Source organism: Canis lupus, chromosome 14 (genome assembly GCF_048164855.1).
Source record: "Canis lupus baileyi chromosome 14, mCanLup2.hap1, whole genome shotgun sequence".
Taxonomy (NCBI): domain Eukaryota; kingdom Metazoa; phylum Chordata; class Mammalia; order Carnivora; family Canidae; genus Canis; species Canis lupus.
In genome coordinates, this window is record NC_132851.1 from 60,826,912 (window position 1) to 60,834,358 (window position 7,447).

Genomic DNA, 7,447 nt, shown 5'->3' on the forward strand with positions numbered 1-7,447 from the left:
GAGGATGCTTATTACAAAGTTTGCAATAGCAAAAAAAAATGGAAATAAATTATTAGTTGGTAGAGGAATGGTTTAACAAACTATGGCATATTGTTATTCTGGAATGTTATTCAGGTGTTAAAAGAAATGAAGTTATAGTAAATATGGTGGATTGACTTACTCATGCTTCATTCTAAAGTCCCTTTTTCTACTGCAGAGATTGGAAAGCTAAAAATGACATCTCCCAGACTCCTTTGCAGTTAGAATGCTGGCTGCAGTTTAGGTTCTGCCAGCTAGATGCACTCACGTGAAACAGAAGTGAGAAGCATGTCAGATGCCTTCTGAGATAGAAATGAGACCACTTGTGGATTTATTCTGGTAAAAGTTCATGGATATTTCACTATCCATTCTTCAGCTTTCTGGGACCAAAGAAACAATTTAGAGTAGTCAGAGACCAGACCAGCTTGTGGGTGTCAGGAGGCTGCAGTGGTAATGGCAGCAGTGCTGGTGCTTTCTTTTCTTTCCTTCCTTCCTTTCTTCCTTCCTTATTTCCTTTTCTTTCTTCTTTTCTTTCTCTTTTCCTTTCTTTTCTTTTCCTTCCATTCTCTCTTTCTTCTTTCTTTCTTTCTTTCTTTCTTTCTTTCTTTCTTTCTTTCTTTCTTTCTTTCTTTCTTTCTTTCTTTCTCTTTCTTTCTTTCTTTCTTTCTTTCTTTCTTTCTTTCTTTCTTTCTTTCTCCTCCCTTCCTTCCTTCTTTTTTTTCTATATTAATGAATTAATGAATTAACTGAGTTGGTATAAGGCAAACATCCATGTATTCACCATCTTTATTAAGAAAACAGAATTTTGTCTGCCAATCCAAAAGCTCCCCCAGTACTCTATCACGGTCTTAACTTCCCACTTTCCTCCAACATTAACCTCTATCTTGACTTTTTTTTTTCTTTTTAAACTGAAGTATAATTAATATACAATGTCATATTTCAGGTATAAATATAGTGATTCAACAATTCTGCGCATTACTCAGTATTCATCAAGATAAGTATACTCTTAATTCCCTTTATCTAGTTCACCCTTTCCCCCACCCGCCTTCCCTCCTACAACCACCAGGTTGTTCTCTGTATTTAAGAGTCTTTTTTTTTTTGTCTTTTATTCGTTTTGTTTCTTAAATTCCACATATGAGTGAAATTGTATGATATTTGTCTTTCACTGACTGACTTATTTCACTAGCTCTATCCATGTTGTTGCAAACGGCAGGATCTCATTGTTTTTGTGACTGAATAATATTCCATTATATCTTTCTTATCATATCTTCTTTATGATTCATCTATGAATGGACACTAAGTTGCTTCCATATCTTGGTTATTGTAAATAATGCTTCAATAAACATAGAGGTTCATATATCTTTTTGAATTCGTGTTTTTGTATTCTTTGGGTAAATACCCACTAGTGGTATTACTAGATCCTATGATAATGATAATTCAATTTTTAATTTTTTTAGGAACTTCCATACTATTTTTCACAATAGTTACACCAATTTGCATTCCCACCTGCAGAGCATTAGAGTTCTTTTTTCTCCACATACTCACTAAGACTTGTCATTTCTTATGTTTTTTATTCTAGCCACTCTGACAGGTGTAAGTTAATATTTCATTGTGGTTTTGATTTAGATCTCTATGATGACTAGTAAGCTGAGCATACTTTAACATGTCTGTTGGCCATCTGTCTTTCTTGGAAAAATGTCTATTCAGGTTCTCTGCTCATTTTTAAACTGGATCTTTTGAGCTTGTTTTTTGTTTGTTTTGGTATTAAGTTGTATAAGTTCTTTATATATTTTGGATATTACCCTTACAAGATAGATCATTTGCAAATCTTCTCCCATTGGATAGGTTGCCTTTTTGTTTTGTTAATGGTTTCCTTTGTGGTGCAGAAGACCCTGAATAGCCAAAGCAATCTTGAGAAAAAAGAATGAGGTTGGAGGTATCACAATCACAGATTTCAAGATACACTACAAAGCTGTGACAATCCAGACAATATGGTACTGGCACAAAAGTAGACACATAGATCAATAGAACAGAATAGAGAGCCCAGAAATAAAACCATGATTATACGGTCAATTAATCTACAACAAAGGAAGCAAAAATATACAATGGGGAAAAGATGGTCTCTTCAACAAATGGTGCTGGGAAAATTGGACAGCTACATGCAAAAGAATGAAACTGGACCACTTTCCTACACCATAAATAAAAATAAACTCAAAATGGATTATAACCCTAAATGTGTGACCTGAAACCGTAAACTCCTAGCAGAAAACAGACATAATTTTTTTTTACATGAGCCACAGAAATATTTTTCTAGACATATCTCTTCAGGCAAGGAACACAAAAGCAAAATTAAACTGAGACCACAACAAATAAAAAGCTTTTGCACAGTAAAGGATACCATCAACAATACAAAAATTTGCTGGTACTTTCTGATCTTTGGATCTTAGCTATTAAATTGAGAGATGCCAGTTACAGTCCCTTCCCCTGGCATCAGTTCTCTACTATTCATTAAATTTATCCTTGAGGCTTAGCCTGGAGCCTTTATCCCCAGCTGTTCTCACAACTTTTGAAGTTTGTGATTTTCTGCTTCAAATTTCTTTCTGTTTAGCAAGTCTTTCCTGCCCTGAGCCTGACTGATATAATTGTAGATCAATATAAAAAGACTTCAAGAAATATTGAGTAAAAATATGAAATTCAGAATGATAATTCAACATGATACCATAAATACCTAAAAGAAACAGTAAATAATACTTCACATTTTAAGTGGATGCTAATATATGTACTTAAATGCAAGTGTTTATTTATGAAATGTTAAATAAATATGTGAAAAGATCTGGAAAAATTCACAAATCAATGATTATGCCCAAGGAGAAGGATAGAGACCAGAACTGAAAATAGTGATTAAAGAAATTTTAGCTTGATCTATAATGGGTTTATTTTTTTCACAAGGATATTATGTTAATACATTGCTTATATAACCAAAATTCTTTTTCAAATATTGTTGAAATGAAATAAAAGTTTATACTCTATATGATTTGAGTAGAAGAAAAAGTTGGAACTGGCAATAGAATACAACTTCTCAGGGAGTCAGGGCCAAGTTAATATTGACTAAAAATAAATTGTATTTGTTGGCTTTGTAGGACTTTCCAGGAGGAGATGATAGCTTGATGGCAATAAGCTTCAAATCCATGAGAACACAGGGGATAAAAATCTCACAAATGTGTGAGCTACTTTTTAAAGAATGGAAGGAGTTTACCGGGCAGGGGGGTTTGTCAGAGAAAGACATTCCAGGCAAGGAGTACAACATCTGGAATGGTCCAGGATAGCATGTTTCAGAAATCTCCATTAACGGTGTGATTGAAGAACAGGTGAAATGTAAGGGCACAATGGGAAATAAAACAGAGACGTCTCTAGCATCAGGCGTCGTTCCTTTGGACAGGATGATTACCTCTGCTGAACCAGCCCCAGGTCCGGGAACACAGAGATGGGAAAGAGCCCTCGAGTAACTCATGGGTCTAGTAGGATATTCAGATGCATAAACAGAAGTTTTACAATTTGTGGAAAGTGTAACAACCAGGCGTATGCCTGGGGCAATCTGGAGCACCAGCCCCAGGGATATCAGGAAAAGCTTCCTGGTGGAAGGTAACTCCTGAGCTGTGTCTTGACTATGGAATGGGAAAAGTGAATCATACTTTTAATGGATTTGCAGATCATAATAGAGTGTAGGTTTTATTCTCTAAGGGTGTTGAGACCAGGGTGGAGTAGAATGGTAAGCGGTAGAGAGAAGTGCTCTTATACTAATTCTCCCTGATGACTAAGACTTTGTCCCTGCTCTGATTGTGGCTGCTTTGATTCCTCCTAATTCTTTTCATCAAATGACTTGGGAGAAAAATGTGGGGACAATCTCTCATTACTCTGGCTAGTAATTCCTGCCCTGCTGAATGACTTTTTCAGAGATAAGTGCGACTTAAAAAGCATAAACATAGGCTTATAAAATCAGGGATGATTATTTAATTGAATTTTCACATGATACATACTCCTCTATTTTAGAGAAAATAGAAGTTTCTTTACAGAACCATGAGTATCAACTATGACAAATTTTAAATGAAGACAAATATTTTGAGGAAACAACATAAGAAAATATGATGAGGTTTTCTTTTCATAATTAAATATAATAATTGTAGAAAACACAACATATTATATAATAATATATAATTGTCTTTTCTGGAATCCTTTAATTAATCGCTATAAACTGCAAATCTGAATTTCACTTATGTGGAATCTAAAAAACAAAACAAACAAACAAAAAACAGAAACAGACTCATAAACACAGCAAACAAACTGGTGGCAGCCAGAGGGGTGGAGGATAGGGGGACGAGCAAACTAGTTGAAGAGGATTGAGAGGTAAAAACTTCCATTTATAAAATAAATGTTATGGGGTGAAAGGTGCAGCATAGGGAATATAGTCAATAGTATTGTAATAAATTTTTATATGGTAACAGATGGTGACTTATTGTGGCAAGCATTTCATAATGTATATATTTATTATATCTTTATTATATGTATATATATATACATATATACATCTCATATATAACTGTCAAATCAATATGTTGTACACCTCAAACTAATATAACACTGTATGTCAACTACACTCCGATTAAAAAAAAATAAAAGAAGGGACACCTCGGTGCTCAGTCAGATAAGTACCTGCTTTCAGCTTAGGTCATGATCCCACGGTCCTGGAACAGAACGTTAGGGTCTCTGCTCAGCAAGAAGCTTGCTTCTGTCTTGCTACTCCCCCTGCTTGTGTGCGCTCTGTCTCTCTTTCTCTCTCTTCCTTTCTCTCTCTCTCTCTCAAATAAATAAATAAAATCTTTTTAAAAAATAATAAGGGAAAAGCAAGTGTATAATACTGCATGATCCATAGTACTAAAAGCTATTGACAGGCTAAGTAAGAGGAAGACTGAGAATTGAGCATTGGAGCTGGCAACATGGAATGTACTGATAATCTTGAGAAATGTGGTTTTAGAGCAGTATCTGAGTCGCTATCTTGATTGGAGTGAGTTTAGGAAAATAGAAGGAAAAGAGGTGAAACAACACTTTCAACCATATTTGTAGAGAAATATGGCAGGAAGGAGATATAGGGTTTTTTAAAAAAGACCTTTGTTTTTATCTGGGAAATTTTATAGAATTACTGGGTCTATGGAAATAGGATATCACAGGCGTAGAGTTTGGCCTTAGATTGGTGTTGATCCAACAGTTGATTTACTGTAACAAAAGGGCAGACAGATGACAATAATAGCTAATCTCTATCTTGCATTTGCTATGTGTTTGAGATGCATTGCATTTGTTAACTTCTTCAAAACTCCACAACAACACCATGAAGTAGATACTGTTCTTATCCCCATGTCATATCAAGGAAAACAAGACATGGTGATGTCCAAGCATTTGCATGAGGTCACACATCTGGTAAGTGGCAAAGCTAAGATTTGAACACGGGCAATTTAGCTCCAGACTTCACTTGTCTCTATTGACTTTCAAGAAACAAATAGGTTAATGGATTTTTATGGTAAGCACTAGTAGAAGCTCTCATCTGATTCCTTCTGTTTTCTTGGTAAAATAATGAGCAAAATCATCAGGTGCTAGCAAAACTGTCAACGAGAAGAAACTGTGGAAGTTAAGGAGAGGAATGAAGGAGTTATTTAGGAGAATGAGAGGGAATTGGACAACAGAAGTCCAGAATGATTTTCAAGGAGTGTTAAGGACCCATTTGAGGTTTGGGATCATGATTTTAAAGTGAGACTAGTCAGCATGGTGTGCATTTTTCTCCAGCTGCTGTCAGCAAACAGTATCATATACCAGAAAGTTGGAGAGTGGGATATAACCAAATTTGTGGTTTTGCCAGGCTAAGTGGTGTATAGAGAAAGGGGCAAGGGCAGTGGGGGTAAAGGGTTGATCATAGTATTTAAATTTAAACTCAGTAAGGAGAACATGAAGATATTTGTGAGCTATGCAAGAAAAACTCCAGTCAGTGGAATAGAGTTTCCAGAGTGCTTTGGACCATAGGCCTATGTCTAAGACTAAATTAAAAAAAATAAATTTAAAATAATTATCTATATTTTGCATCACTTCACCTTCTCTTTTCTGGCTCACTTTTCAGTGAGGGTATTCCTTTAATGCATTAATATGAAAGTCTGAACAAAATACTGGCTTATGAGTTAAAAGACCTAAGACAGAGAGAAAATGATGGGAGATATTTCTATTATAAATACAATTCTCAGGGCACCTGGGTGGCTCAGTCAGTTATGCATCTGAATCTTGGTTTCAGCTCAGGTCATGATCTCATGGGTCATGGGAACCCAGAGTTTGAGTAGAAGCTCCATGCTCAGCAGAGAGTCTGTTGAAGATTCACTCCTTCTCCTTGTGCTCCTCACTCATGCATACTCTTGCTCGTTCGCTCTCTCTCAAATGAATCTTAAAAAAAAAAAAAATACAATCCTTGAACAAGGAAGCCATTATTAATAGTTCTTTCTTAAAGCTAAAACTAGGGGCACCTGGGTGGCTCAGTGGTTGAGCGTCTGCCTTTGGTTCAGGTTGAGATCCCAGAGTCCCAGGATTGAGTCCCACAACAGGCTCCCTGCAGGGAGCCTGCCTCTCCCTCTGCCTCTGTTTCTGCCTCTCTCTGTGTGTCTTATGAATAAATAAATAAAATCTTAGGGAAAAAAAAAAGCTAAAACTAGTTGGCTAATTTGAAGCTAGATAAAAGATAAAAACTCTAACACTTCCCATCACTTCTGTGCTGCGGTAATCACCCACTCAGTTCTAACTGATTTTCCCCCCAGAAGAAACCAGAAACAGACTGAGATCTATGGTCTATGGACTGAATGTTTGCGCCTCCTCAAAATTCATATGTTGAAACTCTAATCCCCAATATTATGGTATTTGAAGCTGGAGCCTTAGGTCATGTCCTTACCAAAGACCAGATCTGTTGGCACCTTAATCTTGGACTTCCTAGCCTCAAAACTATAAGAAATAAATGTATATTGTTGAAGCCACTAAGTCTATGGTGATTTATTTTAGCATCCCAAGCTAACTAAGACACTAAGCTCATAAGGCTGGGGAGGAAGGAAATAAGTTCGCAGGTATCTGGCTTCTGAATTAAGTATCTACAAGACAAAGAGGCAATAATAATACCTCTTATATCTCTTAATAGTGGTGTTATACTAAATAGGTCTATGCCCTTTTTCTTCCACCTTGAGTTGCCTTATGAAAGGATTCCTTATATTATCCTACCTAGATAAGTTCCTGAACCCCAAGGAAGAGGGTGAATATGCGTTCATTTCTTGCCAGGACAAGTGCAACAGCTTTCTCATCTGTCTTCCTGATTTTCATTATGTACCTTCACTCCCAACTCCAGCCGACTCTC